General features: G+C 40.5%; 1 long non-coding RNA gene and 1 pseudogene across 2 annotated transcripts in view; one reads left to right on the top strand and one right to left on the bottom strand.

Annotated features, from left to right (window-relative positions):
- The window catches only part of LOC309708441 (heterogeneous nuclear ribonucleoprotein L-like), a 44,801-nt pseudogene extending 28,837 nt beyond the window's left edge, over window positions 1-15,964 (bottom strand). The window contains exon 1 of the transcript XR_014280897.1: window positions 15,363-15,964. The product of XR_014280897.1 is annotated as a heterogeneous nuclear ribonucleoprotein L-like (transcript). The remainder of the gene's footprint in view (window positions 1-15,362) is intronic.
- Window positions 3,598-4,122, top strand: LOC309709113. The gene is made up of 2 exons (XR_014277429.1): window positions 3,598-3,878; window positions 3,958-4,122. It is a non-coding gene; the product is annotated as an uncharacterized lncRNA (long non-coding RNA).
- Window positions 15,965-25,088: the final 9,124 nt, after the last annotated feature.

Below are 25,088 nucleotides of genomic sequence, written 5' to 3'. Positions count from 1 at the left end.
GGATGAGTGTGCGTTGATGGGAAAACAACTAACTGTAAGCTGTGTTTAATGCCATGATGCACCTCATTATCAGACTGATGCTTACATGACACATGAGGATTTAAACTCCTGACTGCTTAATAGACACAGATTGTCCACACAATCTGTGTTTTTTTTGTTTTTGGTTAACGCTTGTGCAAAGACTGTCCATGCAATACTTATCCCTTTGCAAAAGTTTTAACTTTCTTTTAATAAAACAGTTTTGATGCTCAGTTTTTTTTCCACAACAGAACACAAACACATACACATGCGCATAAAAAAACCAAAAACAACAAAGGAGTCAGGACAGGAAGCCAGATAGTGGTCTTAAACCACGAGAAAAACAGACAAAAAGAGCGTTCCTATACCCCTACCCCCACCCCATGTTAAAACTTATCATTTAATCTTCTCTGTGCAGCCGTTAGTCCATAGCAAACCAAGATGCAGTAAGAAGCAGCAGAAATCACGTTTGTCACATTGCAGGAGTGTGGCATGTAGCCAGAAAAGATAAGACAAAATGAATGCATTATTTTCTTCTGTATATCACAGCAGTGTGATATGAATCAAGATATCTAAAATTATCACAAGATTCAAGGTCAATAAGAGAAAACAAAACAAAGATACTGCTAAAGTTCGTAAGTGGTCCTGTTGCTCATACTGCTAATAGAAGAAAAATAAATGTTTTGCAGTTTAGCTTATATGAAATTGGAAGTGCATTCTTGTCATGTTTCACACAATATATATATTGTTAGCTTGGCCGTCAAAGAGAAATTTGCCTTTTAAATTTCCCAAATAGTTTTAATTTGATTAACACAGCACAAAACATACATATACTGATAGCAATGTAATCGAAACAAGCTCCACCTCAACGGATTATTTCAGAAGGGTATTTTAGATTTGTCAGAAGAAGTCTTAGCACAGTTGAGTGCAGTTGCAACACCCCCCCCCCCCCCCCCCCCCCAAAAAAAAAAACAAAAAACCTGATGCCTACTGTCGGAAAATCTCTCAGTACAGCTTTCTGTCTCAGGAAGAGGTTGAGCAAGCATCACACTTTTTGCAACCTGACCTTTTTTATACTGCAGGTTGAGGCGGTAAGTTTACTGTGCAGGAAACGCACTCAAGGTCTGACTGGCCGCAAGCTGTTTTTAAGTCTCTGAGGGGATGACGTCTAGAAGGTATGATAACAGCATCAGTGCAGCACTTTGCATGCATGGACATGCAGATCTGCTGACATAAAGTCCTTTTCATGTCAGACATGCTACAGCAACAACCTCTCTTGGTCGCCCACATAACACATCATTTATATAAAATCATTCACATATTTCCAACATGATTAGGACATGATTAATCTTCTGAAGACTATTCAAAATGGAATTTCAGACAAATTTATTGCTAACCTATTGGTTTATTTTGCTGAATTCATACTGCATTAGAACTTTCTGACAAGAATTCAGCTACTTTCAGTGTTAAAGCATTTACCTTTAAACTGTAGTGCTTCACTAAAAAGACCAGTAGATTTTACTGTTAACTTTGATTGCTGATCAGTTTTACTTGTTGAACATCTTGATGCTTGCTCAATCATCCAAGTAAGCACATCCCAGAAAGTTGATTCTGTACTTCTGGACAAAGTGAAAATACTACGTCCAGATGAATAGAATCAACTTCTGTGATATCTGTTGATTCATTTTTAAAACTTTTTAAGCTATGCTCATTTTGCCTAACAAACAAAACCCAGGATAACAATATAAAAGTCTCTAATTAGCTCTTTATCATCTACTTGAGGAAAAGGTTTGTCATCACTGATACGGAAGTAGGCACAATGTGTGAAATCCTCACAGCTCATTAGCCTTCAGCCCCTGACATCAAAAACAGTTGATGTCAGAAATATTTAAGACTGTGGTCTCAAAATGATGAGTATATGCTCCACTACACCTACAAAGGAATCCGTTGCTCTAGCAACATTGAACAAGAGGCAGGTGGTTGAATTATGGATGGTGTTGGTGAAGTAGGAGAGGTGTTACCAATGTACTCACAAGCTTTACTTTGTGCTGGTAAGAGCACTGGAATGTGGTTACCATGGTGACATTATAGTTAAGATAGTGACAAGATAAAGCTGATGACTTCCCTAATGCCGTGGAAACCATACATTTGTTTTTTTGGTGAGTGCATGTGTCTTTATCTAGTGTACGAGAGAGAGAGTGTGAGAGAGAGTCTGAGGCTGAACAGTGAGTGACATGTTGCTTTCCTGCAACAGACTGCTGCATCATTACAGTTCTATGTGACATTGTGCTTGACGTCTCTTAAGCCTCCCCCACCTTTGAGTCCCTCTTCATCACCTCTTCTCTCTTCATTTTCCTCATTTCCTCATTTCCTGTTCTTATTCTTCCTTTATATGATAAAGTATATAAAATATATTATCTTGGTCAGTGTTTAACAAAGCTAAAAAGGTCACGGTGATAGATCATTTACATTTGCCATCACACAATCAAGTACAACCTGGATTTACCACAGGAAAGATTTTTGAATATTTTATTATATATTGTTTTCATTTTATCCAACGATGTATCGTTTTAACCACAAAAAAAGAGTTTAAAGTGGATTATTTTTCTCAAAATCAACATTAGATCATATGTTAAAAAAATGCTCTTGCTCTTAGATCTGGTAGCATTCAGGATATGACTTGAACATCGTCACCAGCACAATAATATCAAGCTTCCTGTACATGTGTTTAATTGCTAGATATATAAAGCTGTAACTCTCTGAAGTGTGGTTTAAAGTTTGAACTTTGCTCCAAATACTTGTCACATCTCCATAATAACTTTTTTAACCCAGAAAAATATGAGATTAAAAGTCTTGTTTGCAAAAGTCTCCTGGCCAAGACAGATATCAGCTGAATCAGCAACATGCGACAAAGAGTGAAAATCCATAATTACTACCACATTTTTAACTAATGCATAATCATGGGAAAGAAATGTAAGAGTGTTCATCTATAAAATGCTGAAATAGGAAGCAAGCAACATTTGCAGTGTCTATATAAGGAGTGCCCGTTTACCGCTTTTGTTACAGCGGATACTTCTCTGTAGTCTTTGATAATATGTTGCTGAAGTGTGGTTTCTATTAGAGTACTCCAAATAGCATACCTAGGTGCACAGCCGTCACGCTACACCAGGCAGGAAAACTAAGTACTTTGCTCCAGATAAATAAAAAAGTAGGATCTGACAAAGTAAGAAAAAGGACTATAATATACACATGGAAGGATAATTCAGAAACAGATCAGAGGTGACGGCAGAACAAAGGGGGAAGCAATTAACAACAGCTGAAAATGCTATATGGATGTAGCACTATTACATTGCTCATTGGTTTTGGACTCAACTGGCATTTTGAATATTAATGTTTTGTCTATCATGTTGTTTTTGGATCCAGAATTTATCTTATATGGATGAAAGAAAGGCATCCTAATTTTGCAGCTAATGCTAGTTACCTAGAAAGATACATTCATAAACTGTCACAGACCCGGCTCTGGAGGACTCAGGGGTCCATGAGCAGTGGTTATTATTATTGTTATTATTATTATTATTATGACTATTATTTGGGGTCTGTGTCGTCTACTGTTTTGTCCACGTTTGTATGTAGAGTGCGTGTGTCTGCTTCTCTCTCTCTCTCCCCCCGTCCTCGGGGCTGTTGACGGAAGCGCGCGTCGTGGGAGAGGCGTGTCCGGGCGACTGTCGTCATCGGGAGTCCCTCTTTGCTCTTGCAGCTGATTACCTGACCAGCTGGTGGTAATCATCCCTCCCGGCTAGGAAGAGGTATTTAACCTGGACTCGTGGCGACAGTCGACGTGGGATTATTACTCTTGACCGGTATAGTCCGTGCTAGGCGTGTGGTCTTGATAGTCGGCTAGCGTGTGTGGCTAATTGTGGTTTTCCCTTCTTCCTCCAGGAAAGTCGAGCGAAGAAGCGAGTTGGGGAGCACACAAACTAAGGGAGCTACAGCACGGGACGCACTGGGAGCAAGGGATGAGCACCATTGGCAAATTACATCTCTGAGTTAATTGTTGGACTTACCTGTCTATTCACTGTAAATAAAGTGCACTGTGGCATCGCAGAGTCCTGCATTTTGGGTCCTACTTTCCTCATCCCCGTGGTCTGCCAGCCAGACCGTGACATAAACTGTATTAGTACAACATGGAAACACAAATATCAACTCATCCTTGAATCTTGAACCTTGAACCATCAGTGAAAAATAATGGATAACAAAACACTAGAATTGCCTTCATTAAAACTGAAGCATAAACGTCTTGGATCATCTGTATTACAAAGAAAATCCACAACCATAAACTATAAAAAAAATGCTCCAAAATATGGCGACAACAGGCACACAGTGATGAGGTCTAGCAAATTTCATTCAAAACATCTGTCAACCAAACCCCTAGCTCAATTATCCAGGAGGATGACTTAGAAAAAAATCAGCCCACTTGGAGTTGTTATGAGGGTCAAGCTACCGCTATATATTGTGTCACAGGCCAGGTGGAAGAAAAGCAAAGCCAAGAGAACTAAAGGTCAATTCAAGCTGTTCTACCATGGTGTAGATATAAAGAAAAATGGCGAAGGGATAATCTTGAAGAAAGAGTATGTGAATTCCATTGTGGAGGTAAAGAGTGTCAGACAGGATGATGAGTTTGAAGCTGGAAATTAAAAGTGTGATGGTAATTCTTCTCCACAAAACAACTGGATTAAGAAACAAACCAAAGGAAAAGATTCTGGAGTGAGTAGGATGGAGTGGTAGAGAGTGTCCTCAGGGGGGAGAGACTGGTGATTGGAGACTTTAATGGACAGGTAGGTGAAAATGAGATGATAAGGAGGTGTTGGGTACACCTGATGCTGTTAAGAAGAAGAAATAAGTGAAGACAGAGCCAAGGACTAAGTAGCAAAAGTTGAAGAAGGAAGAATGTTGCACATACTTCAGTTAGACTCTGGGTGGTAGGAAACAGCTACCAAATCAGTTACCATATCTCACAAACAGCTTCTTCCCTTGGGCCATTGTCAACAAAAACTATCCCCCCATATCCCACCTTACCCCTGGCCACTCATCTCACCAATCGGAGCCATGCTATGAATAACCCCGCTCACAAATTGACTTTATTCAGATTGTCTTCTCTTTGCACTACTTCCAAGCATGTTGCACCTTGTTCTCCAATGTGTGCCTTTCTCTTATTTTTGTATATATTTCTCATTTTGTATGTATACCTCTTGATTGTATATATTTCTCCTGTTTCCTATTTATTCCTGCTGTCTTTCAACACAGTTGGTGTGGAGCACCCACAATGTTACAGTACATGATCAATGACAATAGCTATTCAATTCAATTCAGATAAATTCAATTCAATTTTATTTATACAGCACCAAATCACAACAACAGTCACCTCAAGGTGCTTTATATTGTAAGGTAGTCCCTACAATAATACATAAAGAGATAAACCAACAATCATATGACCCCCCTATGACCAAGCACTTTGGAGACAGTGGAAAGGAAAAAACAGGAGGAAACCTCCAGCAGAACCAGGCTCATGGAGGGGCGGCCATCTGCCATGACCGGTTGGAGTGAGAGAAGGAAGACAAGACAAAAGACATGCTGTGGAAGAGAGACAGAGATTAGAATCTAAAGACACCCTGGTGGTTTGGAAGAAGTAATTACTGAAGTTAACTTAGGAAGATCAACTGGAGAAAAAAAAGTGAAGAGCTAAAATTATTAACAAGATAATCGACCTCTGTGGGAGTAGTGTTCAGGTAGCTGCTCTGCTCTGTGTTGGTACAGGGTATTGAAGATGATAACAGTGGGTGGATTATATTCTTAGACTTAGTTACAGCACTTTCAGAAAGACGTCTACTGTGATGAAGTCTACTCTCCACTGCTGTGTAATCAATTATTGTAAATGTAAATGTTATCAGGAAATGATCAGACAGGAGAGGGTTAAATGTTCAGTTTCTATGCCGTATGTTAAAACAAGATCTAGAGTGTGATTAAAGTGGTGGGTGGGTTCTTTTATATTTTGAGAGAAGCCCAAGTCTAATAACAGATTAAATGCCATGTTGAGGCTGTCATTTTTAGCATCTAAATGGATGTTAAAATCACCCACAATAATTATTTTATCTGAGCTGGGAACTAAATCAGATAAAAAGTCTGAGAAATCAGACAGAAACTCTGTGTAAGGCCCAGGTGGACGATAGATGATAACAAGACTGGTTTCTGAGTTTTACAGCTAGGGCAAACAAGACTAAGGATCAGGCCCTGTGCTTCAAGGATGCTGGTAGTTAGAGTTATTCGGGGGTGTTGATTCATTTAAACTAAAGTAATCATCCTGCTGTAACCAGGTTTCTGTAAGGTAGAGTAAATCAATTTGTGGATCACTTATTAAGTCACAGTAGCATAACCACGACAGACCCGATGACCGCAGGTTCATGCTTTTGAGCATTTCACACATTTTATTCTTCTGGTTGCTGTTCACAAGCTCAGCTGCAGCTCAACAGCTGCAAACCACATACACCACAACAACAACCACACACTCAGGACCCAGTACTATTTATGCAGGGCAGCACGATGAGCCCATTGCAGTGTGTTGGCTTCTCCTGCAGCTGTGCCACAACCGTGCCCCCCACATTCATGTACTAACAGAGACTTGGAAGAGAGATACCTAATGTTTAATAATCCATATTCCACTGTTTTACTCTTTGATGCTGTTGAGGATACTCTATTTTTCTTTCTTTGCAATTTTTTATGTTTAAGTTGTTTTTTGTCAAAGGGGATGTGGTTTAGGGGGATAACGGGAGGACAGAATTTGCAGAGAGACGACGAAGACTTCAACTTTGCCTCCTGATCCCAACTCTGGATAGCCACATTTTAGGGGGGGTTAATAAATTTGACTAGATTTCTAGAAATGAGAGCTGCTCCATCCAAAGTGGGATTGATGCCATCTCTTCTAACAAGACCAGGTTTCCTCCAGAAAGTTTCCCAATTATCTATTCTATTCATTTCTATTCTATTCTATTCTATTCTATTGTACTCTATTCTATTCTATACTAGTCTAGTCTATGAATCATAAGTACATACAGTTGTAGCGCAGAGGGAAACGGCCAAGAAGAGGTACTCAGGTACTCACCGAATAACTAGTCAAAGATTTTGAGTTGGTGATGTGCGTCAAGTTAGGATGATTAAGGACAAAATGGAAGTGTGCTAACAAGCCAATAATGTGCTGAGAAGACTAGGGGTGTGTTTGAGGAGCTGATGAACATAGAAAATGAATGCGAAAGAAGGACAGTTGGTAAATCAAGAAGAGTACAGGTGTAATAGGATAGTTAGTAATAGGAAGTGAGGGCAGCTATGAAGAAGATGGAGAGTGGACAGGCAGCTGGTACTTACGATATACCTGTGGAGAAATAGAGATCTCTAGGAGACAGGACAGTGGAATCTTTGACTAGACTGTTTAACACAATCTTGGAGAGTGAGGGGATATCTTAGGAACAGAGATGTGCGGCAGTACCAATTTTCAAAATCAAGGGTTACAACTACAGAGGGATAAAGCTGATGAGCCATATCATGAGTGGAGAGGTGACAACAACAAGCAGTATACCCTTATGCCAAGAAAAAGCACTACAAATGCAAAGTTTGCCTTGATTGTGCTGATGGAGAAATATAGAGGTGGTCAGAAGAAGTTAAGACGTGTATTTGAGCATATAGACAAAACATATGAAAGGGTTTCAAGAAAGGATCTGTGCTACTGCATGAGAAAATTATTTTTGATGACAGAGAAATACACTATATTTCCAAAAGTATTTTGGTATTCAGCCATCAAAATAATTTAATTCGGGTGTTCCAATCACTTCCATGGGCACAGGTGTATAAAATGAAACACCTATTCCACAGTCATCTGTTAGTGGTGTTGTAACAAAGTGGAAATGATTAAAAAATGACAACAACTCAGCCACAAAGTGGTAGGCCATATAAAGCTATCAATAGCTACAGACCTCCAAACTTCAAGTGACCTTCAGATTAGATCAAGAACAGTGTGCAGAGTGCTTCATGTAATAGGTCTTTTGCACTGATAAAACAAGGAAAGAATCTAGAATTAACATCTGACAAAACAAAATGCTGACATTGACAGGAAAGCACGTTCCTTGAAAAAACGGAAAATTCACAATACATGGACCACAAGCTGTAAAGTATTCATAAAATCAAAGGAACACTGGAACAAGCCAAAGTGTTGGTCATCAGAAACATTGAGGAGCTGGACAAATACTGATGTTCATCTTAAACTAGAGGTATGAATACACATGTGACGTGACACACAACACCCCATATGGCACAGTCTAAAAGATCTTCTTCTGCATCCAGCAACAAAAACAATATAATTCAATGGAATACTGTTTATGATAAACTGAAACTGAGAACATTTCAGTACACAGACTATAATGTTCTGGACTTGGAAAAGCATATAGGCCAGGAAATTATAATTAATAATATATATAATAAATACTTATCAATATACAATAGACACTAGAGTTCAAAGGTTCTCTGATGTCTGGAGAGATGTGCACCTTAATACACAGTCACCGCAAAAACACACTACAACCAGTGCAACACAGCAGGCAAATGAGCTGCCTTTCAATCCTTGCCTACAGATCATCAGAGGAGATTTTGGCTGTAAGATACACACCACAGAGAAGTCAGAAGCCATCAGAGAGCAGACTAATTAAAAAAACAAAACAAAAATAAAGTTGGTAGTAGTTGAAATGTGGACTAAAATTGTGTTTGTCATCAGGAAGAGGTCTATGACTTCATCCTTTACCTGTAAACCTATTAGGAAAAGTCAAAATTGTCTTTATATGCCCTCGCTACCTTGCTTGTCTTTTTATAAAGTGGAAGGAAGCTTCCAGTAGCAAACTCAAAATACAAAAACATGCAAAAGCAAATTTTGCTGAATGTACTGAAGAGTTAAAACATGTTCTGGATGTTTGATGAAAGGAAGGAGGGCCATAACAGGCACAGAAGTCTATTGCATTCATTTATGGTGACCAGGGCTCGCAAAATTTCAAAATCCCTGGTAGACCTTCGGGCAGGGACTCTTCAGTTTTTGGTAGCCCAAAATAAATTTAAGTAGCCCAAAAAAAAGAGCAATTTTTTGATTGATGTTTTGTTTCCTGCTTGGTTTCCTTTACAATATTATACATTAAAGTATAATATTGTAACGGAAACAAAACATTAATCAAAAAATTGTTGAAACACAAATATGGGCAGAAATCTGTACCATCAGAAACTGAATATGAATAAGTTAAATTTGAATTTGAATTGCTCAGATTGACTCTGAATTGTAACTTGAATAAATGTTTTTAAAAACTGAATATGAATTATCCTAATTTGAGGGTACAAGATGACAACTTTGGAATTCTACTAGAAACAGTCGATCATATTTGTTTGTCAAAGCTGAATCCAGGGCAAACTACGCTAAATTAGCGTTTTGAGCTAGCAGCTACAATAAGCATAAAAGTTACCGTACGGCTATCATTTGTTAACATGACGCTTGTTCTTATACCTGTGATACATTTATTACCAACCTGAGAGTTTATCCGCTGGTCATTCGACATGACGAATGACTTCTGAAATCTTAATTCAGCTCAAGACGCTGTAGATTCCTGTCAGTAACACTTTCGGTCCGCTAGTAAAACGTAGTTCTATTAATCTGCGCTCATTACTCTTGAACCGGAACCGGATGTAAGTCCCAAAAAGCTGAATTTTGGAACTGAAACTGAATGGTGAGAAGTGAATCTGAAATTATTCGAGAGCTAAATTTTTAAAGGATAAAATACGGTTTCAAAGCAAATTAATTCATTTTCAAAATATAAAATTCAATTTCAATTTAGTGATGATCATTTTCAGACCAATAAATTCAATTTCAAATTAGGATAATTCATATTCAGTTTTTAAAAGCATTTATTCAAGTTACAATTCAGATTCAATCTGAGCAATTCAAATTTAACTTATTCATATTCAGTTTCTGATGGTACAGATTTCTGCCCATACACAAATTACAACATTGAATAAAAATTACAATCATCAACTCAAATACTTGGTTCTAATTGAACAGAAATTTCTATGAACTTGTAAGAACTGTGTAGGACATGAATCAGTCTGTGTCAGATCCTGAATTTGAAATTTCCACTGAAGTCACGGGTAAGAGGCAAGTGGAACCAAGATCTAGGCCATTTGCTTTTTGAAGTTTGCAAAGACTGCTTTGAAATTTTGCCAGTGGTAGTTCACTCTTTGCAACATAGTACGCTGTTCTAAACAGATTTTTCAGGTTTATTTTTAGTATGTTATTTGCAATTGGTGTTTGTTCTGGGAAAGATATTGCAGACTGAGCAATAATGCATTTCTTGCATTTTTCATGGGTTCTAATGGGGGCCTTTCTTAAAATTACTGGTCCCAGTAACAAAGGCGCTTGTCGACTCAGAAATCGAGGGAGAACCAACAACACACCAGGCAGAACATTATGTTATTTACACGGGTGCACATAAGTGGTCCACATGTGCACATTCGCTGTCAAAATAAAAGACGCGCACCAGATAAGCCTACCACATAACTTTTCCGTTTTGTGGTAGGCTTTTCTTTTCCTGTCACTTCTTCACCAGGGTGAAGAAGATCTATGCCATTTGCTTTTTTGCAGGGTGAAGAAGTGGCTCAGCAGAACTAAAATATATATCCTGCTGCTTTTACACACACACACTCACATAACGCTCAGCGATTCTCTGCACGATCAACCTCTCACATGTTTAAGCTTGCTGCGGGAGATTTCACTTGTCATGTTTGCATAGTAAGCTAACGATTGATAAGACAATGTCAGAGGAAATTATCGTCACTCACCAATCAGTACTGTCACTCTCTATCCGGTCGTTAAGCGATGACGTGACAAATCCTAGTCTGCGTTTAATATGGCTTTTGTGTTTGTTAACATGTTTAATATTTTGTATTTTCTTCTATTTCTAGAGTCACAGCTACGACAGTGCGACTCTAGGAGCCTGTGGAAAGGACTGCGGACTATAACGGACTATAAACGACCAGCTTCTTCAATGATGAATGCCGATGCTTCACTGGCTGATGAGCTGAACACGTTTTATGCTCGCTTCGACGGCGCAGCAATTAAAACAACAAACGGCTGCGCGCGCTCGGAGTGCACCAGTGAAGAAAATGCATTCGTCATCACAGAGCATGCCGTGAGGAACACCTTCAGGAGGGTGAACACCAGGAAGGCAGCAGGACCAGATGCAATCCCTGGCCGGGTCCTTAGAGCCTGCGCTGATCAACTAGCACCGGTGTTCACGGAGATCTTCAACCTCTCCCTGGCCCAAGCTGTGGTTCCCACGTGCTTCAAACGGTCCATTATTGTCCCTGTTCCAAAGAAACAACAGCCCGCTTGCCACAATGACTACCGTCCAGTAGCACTGACTTCAATTGTGATGAAGTGTTTTGAAAGACTGATGAGAGATCACATCACTTCTTCACTTCCTCCCACCATCGACTCACTTCAGTTTGCTTACCGGACTAATCGTTCCACAGACGATGCCATATCTCACCTGCTCCACACATCCCTGAGTCACCTGGACACTGGCAGAGGGAATTATGTTAGGATGCTGTTCGTGGACTACAGTTCAGCATTCAACACAATAATTCCCTCTAAGCTTTTCACCAAGTTGACGGATCTAGGACTCAGCTCATCACTGTGTCAGTGGATCCTCAACTTCCTCACAGACAGACCCCAATCAGTGAGGGTAGGAAAACAAGTCTCCCCCTCCATCTCACTCAGCACTGGAGTGCCTCAGGGCTGTGTTTTAAGCCCCCTACTGTACTCACTGTACACTTATGACTGTGTAGCCACATCCGACACCACCTCCATTGTCAAGTTTGCTGACGACACTGCTGTTGTGGGCCTGATCTCCGACAACATCGAGACGGCCTACCTGGAGGAGATTAGGAACCTGGAGACCTGGTGCCAGGAGAATAACCTCCTCCTAAACGTCAGCAAGACTAAGGAGCTGATCGTGGACTTCACTACAAAGCAGGCGAGGAATTACAAACCCCTCATCATCAGTGGCACGCCAGTGGAGAGAGTGGACAGTTTCCGATACCTGGGTGTCCACATCACTCAGGACCTGTCATGGTCCTGTCACATCAACACCCTGGTTAAGAAATCCCGTCAGCGTCTCTTCTTCCTCAGAAGACTTAGAGACTTCCATCTGCCACTGAAGGTGCTCAAGAACTTCTACTCCTGCACCATCGAGAGCGTCCTGACGTCAAACATCTGCACCTGGTTTGGGAACAGCACCAAGCAGGACAGACGAGATCTGCAAAGGGTGGTGCGCTCGGCAGAACGCATCATTCAATCAGAGCTCCCTGACCTGCTGTCCATCTACACCAAGCGGTGCAAGTCCAAAGCTAGGAAGATTATGATGGACCTCTCCCATCCCAACAATGGACTCTTCTCACTGTTGAGGTCTGGGAAGCGCTTCCGCTCCCTTAAGGCCAAAACAGAGAGAATGAGGAGGAGCTTCTTCCCCCAGGCTATTCGGGCCCTGAACCAGGTGTAGGACTGGACTCTCCCAAACACGTCACTATAAGACTGGACTCTCACACACGTCACCACACGCACCACCACACATTTCCTATAATCCTATAATTCCTATAATTTATAATCCTTATCTTTATAATCTCTTCTGCTATTTGCACATTCTTTACTGTAAATTCCTAAGTTAATTTGTAAATTTTTGTAGTAAATTGTAAATATTGTAAAACTTTTCTTCTGTCATTTAATGGTCGGGCATTGTACAGCTACAAGCATTTCACCCCCATGTCATACTGTGTATGGTTGTGTGTGTGTGACAAATAAAATTTGAATTTGAATTTGAATTTGAATATTTAATCTCAAAAAGCTCCTAAAACAGTCAGTGATCACTGTTGACCTCCCTCGGCTTTTATTACCGCTAATCATTTATTTAAGCTCAGTTTTTAAAACCTTAGGATGTATCTACAGCCCAGCACATGCAGCAGTATATGAATGACTAACCTCGTATTGTTGATGGATTATCTCAGTTGTTCTCCTGGCTGAAGTTTGGTCCTTTTACAGCATCCTGCCATGCGATTACATTTGTTCCTGACCTGAACACTCACGTTAACTTTTATCGAGTGGAAAAAAAAAGTTAGCTTGTTTATATTATGCTAACATAGCTGTGTCGCTAGCGGTCACGTAGCACATCATTATATACCAGCTAGCCAAACTTCAGTAACCCTACAAACGTCACTGCTGTTTAGTTTTCTGTCTTCATTTATGCTGGGAGTGATAGCAGAGCTGTACGTTTTAATTTGTTTCCAAAACCCCGCAGTCAGGACATGCTATATTGTATTTAGATAGAAGCTAGCGAGCTAACTTCCTGCTAACTTCTAACTCCGTTAAATGTCATAAATTCCGTTTTCATGGATGCCTGGGTGTTAAACTCAATTGTTACACCTGGTAGAGCAGAACGCTGATCATTTTATTAAAGATGAAAGACTTTAGACAGTTTTTCAACTCTCAGTAATGCCATAGTGATCGTTTGATATATGGACCTGCAGCGGAGTTTAGGCCCAGACACGGCAGACTTAACGACCGGATACATAGTTCGCGCGATTGCAAAGTGAAAGCAAAACACAAGCGCAAATTCAAACCCGATTTCAATATGTCACATATTGGCTCACTGATGCCAATGACATAATTACCCAGCTACATTTCCGAAAGAATGCAAAAGCACTGACATATGCTCCTGGCTGCATGCCAAATATCCTTGGGCAAGATACTAACCCCATGTTTGCCTACTGGTGGTGGTCAGAGGGCCTGATGGCGCCAGTGTCCGGCAGCCTCGCCTCTGTCAGTGCGCCCCAGGGTAGCTGTGGCTACAATGTAGCTTGCCATTGCCTGTGTGTGTGTGAATGGGTGAATGACTGAATGTAGTGTAAAGTGCTTTGGGGTCCTTAGGGACTGACTAAAGCGCTATACAAATGCAGGCCATTTACCATATATTTTACCTTCCTATGATAGTCCGACGGGCAGGGTAGAGATAGATTTTGGTAGCCCGACTGGAAAAATCGCTAGCCCCGGGACGTCGGGTTAGCGATTTTGCGAGCCCTGGTGACTATATGCTGCTTATATCATCTGAATATAAGTACTCAATTAATGTGTTTTTTTACGGTATGAAGCCACAGCTTTGAGGTAGAACTCAATAACGGTATTTTGCTTGAGGAAAATAATGATCTGTCCAGACTAAGTTTGATAAACTGCTAAACAAATGTGTGTAATAAAAAATAGTAATAGTTCTTAGAACGATATGGTCTTCTTAAAAACAACATAGCTTAATATATGAGCAGGGCCCAGAAAGGAACTGACAGAAACACCAGGCGGGCAAAACACCAGCTACTGGTAGATAAAGCAGTCCCTCAAGTGACTGCTGAAAAAGCCGCTAGGAAAGCCTGGGGAGGCCACTAGAGTGGTGGAATATGTACACTACAGTGCAGATTCTATATCCAGGCTGAAACAGCAAAGATCCATGAGTAAATCAGGAATACGGACACTACTCATCATGTATGTTATGATGCAGAGTACACTTGCTGACTGGATGCACGTCTACAAGTTAACATATAAAGATCTCCATGGAGCTCAAAGGAAGGAAGAATGCGAACAAAAAGTTTTAACATATCCATTCATCCATTCATTTTCTTGCACTTATTCAATTCAGTTAATTCAAAAAATGATTCATCTTTAAATAGTTTCTAACCACCAGTCTGGGACATGGTATGGCTGGTGTGCTCATCCTGTTAAAAGTTCTTCTCACTCTCCACATATGCTCATAGCGTACATCTGCGGGTTTTCTATAATATTGTTGGTTTTTAACCTTACAATACAAAGAGAGTGGACTGTTCTGAATTATAAAATCACAAATGAATTAAACTGAGTTAACACGAAGCTCCGGACTGGTTAACTTCCAACACATTTTTCTTAAGCACGTTAGTGATCGTCGTGACGATGAAAACGGGTTACTGCCACTTGTTCCAAAGTTACGCCGTTTATGTAAATAATGACTGATAATAATAAATGTAGAAACTCATTTATATTCCACTCTGACTTTGTACTCTTTCATTTCTCTTGCTGTCTATTTTAATCATTAACATAATTTTCAGACCCTTCCAGTTGTTTGTAAATCGTATGAAAAAATGTTAAATATTTACATTTTATTTAGATACAGAAGGATTAATATTGTGTGCCTCACCTTCCCTCCGCTCCTGCGGTTCTCAGTGCACCCGTTCCCCGCTGCCTCCTCAGCGGCAGAATCCTCCTCCTCCTTCCCGTCCTCTAGCTCTTTTACACCGGTCTCTTGTTCCGTCCGGAGCCGCTTGGCGACCTGGTAATATCCTTCTTTTCTGTCTTCGCTCTCTTCCATCATAGAAGAGAGGAGAAAGTCACAAATTTTCGGTAAAAAGGAAGAAGAGACGTTGCACCTGCTACTCTCGCTGTCTCTCGCTGTCTCTCAGGTCAGCTCCAAAGATCGCCAAAACAGGAAGACGTCTTACATTGCTCATTGCGTGTCATGGTTTGTGTTGTCTTGCAGGCACACTTATTTTCTTACAACACTGGGTGGCTTTTTGTTGTTCTTGTTGTTCTGTTTTTTGTTTTTGTTTTTGTTTTTTTATTGAAACAAATTAGACTTAACATTTTTGTAGACTCACCTTCACATACCCAAGAGGTAGTGATGGGAAGTCTGGGTCTTTTCTAAGATTCGTCTCTTTTGGCTTGCCTGCCTTAAACGCAGATTAAGCGGGTTTATATGTGTCCGTCTTTTCGGTTGCACAGATGGGGGAGAGCGGTTTTCACACGTGCAGTCCCCCAAGATCCTGCGTGTTGCTGGACGCGGATGACGTACACCAGATAACATGTTAATAAATAAATAGATGTTAATTTTTCTCAAGGTCTAAAACTTCATTATGATCAAGATTGAAATGTTAATGCTAAAGAAATCTTAAATAAACGTTAAAAAAGCCTACAGTGCGATAGTAATAACATTGGAATAATACTGATTTATAGTTATCCCGTTATTATTGCTTGTTGATCTATTTATAGTTGGCCAGATCACCACATCAGGTTGAAAAATCATTGATTTATAGTTGAACAAATTAAAGCTGCTATCATTTAGACTATTCTGTAGCACCCCTCTCACAGTGGTACAATGTGGCCACAACTGAAAAGTCACTGATTTATAGTTGAGGGGAAATTATTAAGCATAAGCAATTGCCAAGTTGATTGGTCAGACAAGTGGCTGTATCATAGGCTAGTTCACAAGAACAGGATAACCGCAATAAAAACTTTAAACAATGATGATAATAAAAATAATAATAATAATAATAATAATAATAATAATAATAATAATAATAATAATACTTGAAAACCAGAGACTGTAGTTGGATATTTTTAATAGTTTTTAATATGGTTTCACCTCAGCTGATGGTATGTTAACTTCGCTCTCTTTTGGCTGGCTCACAAACCAACAAGAAGATGAGCACGAGTGGCCCACAGACCCGTTTTGTACATACTTTGCACACTACCTCCATCTGACAACAGAGCAGGCAGACGGACAAGACCCTGGAGTAGAGCAGACAGCGAATGCGCACCCTCTGCCTACGCTGCTCTGATATATTTATTCTTCTTCTTTTTTTTTTTTTTTTTACCAATTATGTACTCAACCTTTCTGTCTCCAATATCACAGAAATGCAGCCAGTTGCTGCTTCTTTTGTGATCGTCTGCCAAAAAGTGATTTCTGGCGGTTCTATGTGTTTGTGTTTTTTTTATGCCAAATATCTTTGCTTATGTTGATAAACAGTCTGCAGTCAACAGGATTTACAAAGGGACTACATATAAAAAAAATTTAAATGAACTGTTTTGCAAGGATTTTTATGCATCTGCATTGTTGTATTTACAACCGTTTAAATACCGACAATCAACATTTTGGCAAATATGATAAACCACTTTTCGGCACAACACCAAATCCCCATCACTCTTAGCTGCTGGTGTGGCAGTTCTTATACAAGGCCCACTATGTTGATCACATAGGCATACCTAAAGTGCTGAATGTCGTTCATTTATTCAATAAATAGATACATGGAATAATTTAAGATTTTACATTTGTTATATTTTCTGTAGTAAATTTCTGAAAAACCTATTAATCTGCATGTGTAAACACGGATGTTGCACATATGCATGATGGTAAATGGCCTGCATTTGTATAGCGCTTTTCTAGTCCCTAAGGACCCCAAAGCGCTTCACACTACATTCAGTCATTCACCCATTCACACACTGGCGATGGTAAGCACACTGTAGCCACAGCTGCCCTGGGGCACACTGACAGAGGCGAGGCTGCCGGACACTGGCGCCACCGGGCCCTCTGACCACCACCAGTAGGCAAACATGGGGTTAGTATCTTGCCCAAGGATATTTGGCATGCAGCCAGGAGGCAGCCTGGGATCGAACCACCGACCTTCTGATTAGTGGCTGACCTGCTCTGCCACCTGAGCTACAGCCACCCACACCATGATATAAAAGAAAAGTATAAAACTACTACTTTCACATATTTAAAAAAAAAAGATGGAGACAGCTCTGAGGGATATTACGGGGAAGCTTATTTAACTGTCCATATGTAATTTAAACAATTTTATAGTCGCATATAGTGCCCTGGCTCCCACCACCACCACACACATGCGTACTCAGGCAGACACAAACACACACATTCCCAGTTCAAATGGAATGCAGCATTAGATCATAAACTTTGCAAAAATCCATTGATCCAAATAGCCAATATCAATAGAGAAAAGCCCGCAGCCAAATAAAATAAGTAATATATATTGTTGAAAAAAACCCAACCTGGCCTGTACCGCTACACTTGCTAGCTGTGTCCCAATTTAGGCCCACTTCCTTTGCAGGCCGTGTTTAAAGGGTGATTACGTCACAGCGAGGCTACGAAGGCTGTTTTAAAAGTACTGTGGTTAATCTCGCTTATTTATTTAGCAATGCAAATTTAGCTCTACAATTAAGAACAATAAAACCTTTGGCGACATATCTGCAAAGTTTCTTAACATTAGTAATGGTAAGGTGCAAATATACCCTCCACACTGGTCTCTTCGCTCACGGCTGCACCATTATTGTCACACAGATGCAGCCATTTATATCCGCTGTTGCAGTATTCTCCTAAACCATAAGTGCTGCCACTCGGACAATATCGTGTCACAAAAACAACAACAACAAAAATGAAAAATACAGAAGAGTTAGTATTACAAGATACACAAAGAGGGTGCACCTTTAAGACCTGTATGACCTGTATGATCACCTATAACATCTCCAAGATTGTGGCTTTGATCCTCAACCCGCTGGTAGGCAGCTGTGAACACCACAACTAGAGCACCCTGGATTTTGTTGAGAAGGTGAGAGATGTCATTATGGAGGCAGATGAAACTATGGTCTCGTACGATGTTACGTCTCTCTTCACTTGCATCCCAGTCACGGAAGCGTTGGAGATAGTTCGTAAGAGATTACACGATGACCCCAACCTCAGCAACAGGACCACCTTCAGCATCAACCTACTTCACATACAAGGGTCAGTACTACAGGCAGAAACATGGGTGTGCCATGGGTTCCCCAGTTTCACCCATTGTGGCCAACTTGTACATGGAAGAAGTGGAAAAGAAGGGTTTGCTATCCTACCCTGGAACACCACCAAGCCATTGGTTCAGGTATGTGGATGACTCCTGGGTGAAAATCAAATCTCAGGACATACCACAATTCACAGATCACATTAACTCAGTGGACCGACACATCAAATTCACCAGGGAGGATATGAACAGTGGCAGGTTAGCCTTCTTAGACTATGAGACTTCCATCAGTAATGGAGGACATCTAAAAGCTGATGTGTACCATAAACCTACACATACGGATCAGTATTTAAGGTTTGACTCTCATCATCCACTGGAGCATAAACTGGGTGTCATCAGGATGCTACAACACAGAGCAAACACCATCCCCACTGACACAGCGGACAGGGAGGCAGAAGAACATCACATCAAGAAGGCCCTGAGTAAATGTGGTTATCCCAGCTGGACTTTTGTCAAAGCTGGGAAGGCTCCTAAAGAAAGCTCCAGCCGATCCAGGAGAGAAGGACAACCGCTGCCTATGTGAAAACCTGTAGTGATCCTGTACGTGTCAGGAGTATCGGAACAGCTGAGACGCATTTTATCTAAACACCAGGTCTCTGTGGCTTTTAAACCCCAAAACACGCTGTGCCAAAAATTGGTCCACCCCAAGGATCGGGTCCCCCGACACAAATGGAGTAACATAGTGTACGCTGTTAAGTGCCAGGAGGATTCCCAGGATTTATACATCGGGGAAACCAAACAACCTTGGAAGAAGCAGATAGCACAACACAGAAGACCTACCTCGTCAGGCCAGGACTTTCAGTGATGAGGACACATCCTGGACAGGAAGGAACGCTGGTTTGAGCGCAGAGTCAAGGAGGACATTTACGTGAAAAGGGAAAGACCATCTCTGAATCGGAAAGAAAAGAGCTCTAATTTCTTTATTGCAAATTTGACAACAGAAATAAAGAAATAAAGAAATAAAATCAAACATTCAGCGGCACTAAGTTCTGTAACTCTTACGTCTATTTTCACCTGTTCAGCAGGCGTGGGACTCCGGTTCTGCGATAGGACCAAAATCTCATAACCATCTCATATAAGACATTTCTCATCCCGATAACCATATATATCACAAAATAGTGTGTATTTCTCTAAATTCTGTGAATCTTGGGCAACTCGAGTTGTGTGAATTTTTTTGAGCTATCGTGTACCTGGAGTCGAGTGTTTTGACCGATGCATGAAACTATATATTTTTAGATACAAGTTGTAAGGGCTGCCATTTTTTGTGAGTATTTATTACGTGGCGTGCGGCGAGGAAAACACTGTTCTAACGTTTGAGTCGAAAGTTTATTTTGAGCACCTGACGGCTCTTTTTTGCTTCTGATCTGTAAACACTCTCCATACTCTTTCACGTAACTCTTGCGTAGGTGGTAGAAGAGGTTTGCCATGTTTGAGTCTGTGGTGGGGACCGGTTTGCGGCAACAATAGATGTTTTCATTTTGTTATCCGATATATTTCATCATATCACACAGCCCTAAGTGTGATAGCCCTAAGTGTTGGAGGTCATGTCAGTGGGGGGATCCACGGGTTTCTCTGTGAATTTCACATTCCTGTGCCAGCTTGTTAGGTGCTCCTTCAGAATTGAAGTTTCATTTCAAAGAAGAAAGAAGTTTTCTTCCCACTCAGAGTGTACACCGGATAGGGTTGCCAACCGTCCCTTAAAAAACGGAATCGTCCCGTATTTCGAAACAAAAGTACACGTCCCGTATTGAGCTAATAAGGGACGCACTTTGTCCCGTAATACAGTGAGAATCAAAAGTAGTCTATAACTTTTAATGGAATTAACGCTTTGTTTGAAAACATAATTCCCAGCCCCTCTCCTGCTTTGTGACCAATGAGCTGACAGCACACTTATGACAATTCGAGTATGACAATTCAGATTACCGCTCATCTCATTGGTCGAGGAAAGGTCGCTTACGGAGAAAATACCGGAAGACAACAGATGACCACAACAAGAAGCATGGCCAACAGGGAAACAAACGCCGACACTGCGGTGCAAGTCTCGGATGACAGTACACCTAAAGCTGGGCAAACACTGTGCGATTTTTTTCAGTCACGTTATTCAGCTCCTGCTCAAACTGCACGATTGACTCGCAGAGGTTAGAAGTTGGTAGGTCACGATGCAGGTCTCACACTATACCACCCGATGCTCTGATGCGACCTGAGTGCTCACACTGTGCCAACATAACATGAAGGTTATAACAGAAAATCTGTCGCTCGCTCTCTCTCCGTCTTACACTCACACAGACACACCACCATCAACTTTGCTAAATTGCTAATGAAAAACATGATCAGGCAGCTGTGATTGAGCAGCAATGTAAATCCAACTATTTTCACGGTTGTTGTGGTCGTGATCATTTTGTGATGCCACATCGAAAAGGCTCGGATGAGCTTTCCAAAGTTCTCCAAGTTGTGCCTCCATCGCTTGTGTCCAGATCACACGCTGCACAGCCGTGCTGCTCCATCTTTTTCACCAACGTTTACGTGTTTGCGCGTGATCAGTGTGAGCGGCTCACGAGCGATTGATGATCGGGAGCTGGTCGTGAGGTGTTAATCACTTCTCGTTACCCCACGTATACTACACGACGCACGATGAAGGCCAAAATCGGTCCGATCACTCAAAAATCGGCTCAAAATGGGCCTAAAACCACACAGTGTAAGCCCAGCATTAGAGCAGCAATGTTTGTTCCCCTCAGAGAAAGGGAAGAATGGGAAAAGGAAAACACCTGGCTGGAAAAAGTTAATATGGGCATGTGCAGTGAATATCAGCGCTATGTGGCCAGAAGTGTGATAATATAATTTATTTTGTGTAATAAACAACTGCAAGGATAGATGATTACAACAAATACATGACTAATACATAAAAGTAATACATAGATGAATAATGATGAGTTAAGATGCGTAATCATGGGAACAAGCGGGTTTACAAACAGGAGCAGCTGATTAGCATTAGAAAAGCTGAAATAATACCTCAGCTGAAGCCAATTGTACTAAATGCACTAAATGTGCACTGTTACAAGAATGTTTTTCTTTCTATTGTTTTCTATTATTTTAAGTTAAGCAGGACAGAGTTCTTTTAAAGAAAGATTTACTTATATTCTCAAAAGTTAAGCATGACAGGCTTCTGTTTAAGAAAGAGACCTGTTTTATTGTGTTAATGTTGTCATTTTGAGCTAAAAATAAATGGCTAAATGATCATTTGTTTCACATGTGTTCATATCACAAAGAATACACATCTACTTAAATCAAATTCAAGTCAAACGGTTAAAAAAAATAATTTCACACACAAAAAAAGAGCTAGAAAATTCACCACACTGGGAAGGGTGAAGACAACTGGGTTGCCCGGCCCTGGCCACGAGGTGTCCCTTATTTATTTTCCAGGGAGTTGGCAACCCTAACACCGGATGCTAATGTTTTTGTCACTTTTTACAGACTCAAACTCAAAGGACTGTCTGTACTTCCAAGCTTGAAACGCTGCATGGTCATACTCTCTCCTAACTTTAACTTTACCAGAGGGACACATCGTGTGCCTCAACCTCACAGGGTGTTTCTGTCTTTTGCCACAAACTGTTCTTTTGGTTTCTTTTTACCTTCCTTGGTTAGGCATAGGGATTAGAGATCTGATCTAGATTATAGTATTGAAATTTTGGGACACATCATCAGTAGCGGACTTTGGATTCATTGGGTGTTTCGATCATTATCACTAGACACTCTGATCCAGGAGGCCCTGCCAGGGCTGATCAGGCCCCGGAGTGTGTCACTGGTTTATGTTAAATTGTTATTTCTCTTCCACTATATTCTGTTTAATTTCCACAATTTATTTTCTTCTATCAATTCACTGCAAAATGAGAAGTAATACTTACCTCTTTGATATTTAAGGAGCCTCACTTCTTTAAAGGGATAGAAAAGGCAATAAAGAGAGAAGTAAGACAAAAGACACAAGATAAGAGAGCTGAGAGCCGATCTGGCATCCCACACCTTCCTGCCGGATCGGGTTGTATGCTCTACCTCCCCACTGTATCCCAGAGAAGAGAAAAAGAGAGGAAAGAAGAGCAGAACATTTTTTTTATTCCTCCGTTAGTTTTCACTGCCATAAGGTTAACTGCACAGCCCCCAGAATGCCCTGAAACAGCTGTACCAGTCAACCGGGGTTTGGGTTTATCATCATAAAATTTCTAGTGTTAGGTTTTCTACCCTTTTGGAATCCTCTGCTGAGGTAGACCCACCGTGGGTTGATCAATCCTTGGCATGTGTCTCACGGTTAGCTGACTGCCTTAGCAGGCCAAGTGATGTCAGCCCTCTTTAACCACAGCCAGTCTTGTGGTCTTCTCAGCAATGTCCTCTGATTCCAATCTGTCTAAGCAGATGCAATGGGACACACATCTTCCAAAAACTTCACCTTTTGTCTCATCAGAAGACCCTTGCCCCACCCTCAATAAAGACCTTTATTTAGAAACATTTTGCATTTTGTGTTTACTTATTTTTGTCTAAAATGTAAATTTGTTTGATGATTGAAACATTTAAATGTGACAAACATACTAAAATAGGAAATCAGGAAGGTGTTAGGGCTGCCATGATTAGTCGACTAGTCACGATTACGTCGACTATCAAAATCGTCAACAACTAATTTAATAGTCGACGCGTCGTTTGAAGGTTTGTAAGATCCCAAAAGACGCAGGAATAAGTAGCAGGATTGAAGAGTGTAATAAGAGACTTAAACAGAAGATGGCAGCACTTCATGTACAAAGATGCCAGCTGCTGTTAAACCCCGAAGAAGATGAAGCTGTGTCCCAGAATTCATAGCGCGGCCCAGCTCAGTTTCCAACAATGGCGGCAGCTAGTTAGTTTTAATATTACTCTTATTATTCTTTCTGGGTCACAAAATAAACGTTTAACATATTTTCAGGCGAGAATGTAGCTGTGTAAACCTCAAATATCTGCTCAGTTTATCAAGACACTACATATTTTCAAAAGCGCTCCGACGTTTTCAGAGACGTCTGTTAACCACCAGCTCGATAGCTAGCTGGGGTTCATGGCTCACTAGAGCCGTGAGAACACCCACCGCAGTCTTTCTCTACTCAGGTTAAACATGATATATAAGTCACTTAAAAATGTTATTGTTTGGCTTTTTTCAGTATTTTATTTGTTCCTGAGTAAATTGGTTTGGCTGAGATTAAAGTTCTAGTTTTTACACAGCAGAATAAATGTCAAGCAGACAGCTGATTATCAGAAGTGTGAGATGCTCGAGAATATACTCCGGTGTCCTGTTATATCTTAGATAGCAAAGAGCAGACGGCTGAGTTTATTAAACTTCACCAAAACAATCTGCAAATTTCATTAAAATTTAATAAACTATCATCTTGTCTTTATTTTTAGTCAGCACATACCTTAAACACTTCAAGCTGTAAGCTAATGATAGTTATATAAGAGCAGATGCTGCTGGTGCAATAAGCTGGATGCATGATCTGATTAGTCGACTAATCGCAAAAATAATCGGTGACTAGTCGACTATCAAAATAATCATTTGTGGCAGCCCTAGAAGGTGGCAAACACTTCAAATCAAATCATAATTTATTTCTATAGCACATAATAATACAACAAAGTTGACCAAAGTGCTTCACAGTCGGTCAGAGCAATAGCAAAAGACAGTTCGAATAAAAAACAGTTAAAAGGAGGGCAGGAAACAAAATGGGTAAACAACATAACTAGCCACAAAATAACAAAATAGTGTGAATCAAAAGTCAGACTAAATAAGTTTTAAGATGCAATTTAAAAGACTGGATGGACTCGGAGAAGGGAATATAAGGAGGGAGATTATTCCTGAGTCTGGGTGCTACGATAGCAAAGGCCCGATCACCTCTGGACTTCAGACGAGACCTCGGTTGCGTCAGAAGCATTTGATTGGAAGATCTAAGTTCTCTATTAGGGATATACAAATGGAAGAGTTCGCATGGATAGCTGGGAGCCAAATTGTTTAGAATTTTAAAGGTAAGCAAGAGAAGTTTGAAATTGATACGATATTCAACAGGGAGCCAATGTAAGTTGGCTAAAAATGGTGTGATGTGAGCACAATTTCTAGTACAGTGGGGCAAAAAAGTATTTAGTCAGCCACCGATTGTGCAAGTTCCCCCACTTAAAATGATGACAGAGGTCAGTAATTTGCACCAGAGGTACACTTCAACTGTGAGAGACAGAATGTGAAAAAAAAATCCATGAATTCACATGGTAGGATTTGTAAAGAATTTATTCGTAAATTAGGG

The sequence above is a fragment of the Aulonocara stuartgranti genome (genome assembly GCF_965226115.1).
Source record: "Aulonocara stuartgranti genome assembly, chromosome: 6".
Taxonomy (NCBI): Eukaryota; Metazoa; Chordata; class Actinopteri; order Cichliformes; family Cichlidae; genus Aulonocara; species Aulonocara stuartgranti.
Note: the sequence above shows the minus strand (reverse complement) of the source record. Positions and strands in the feature narration are given on the sequence as shown.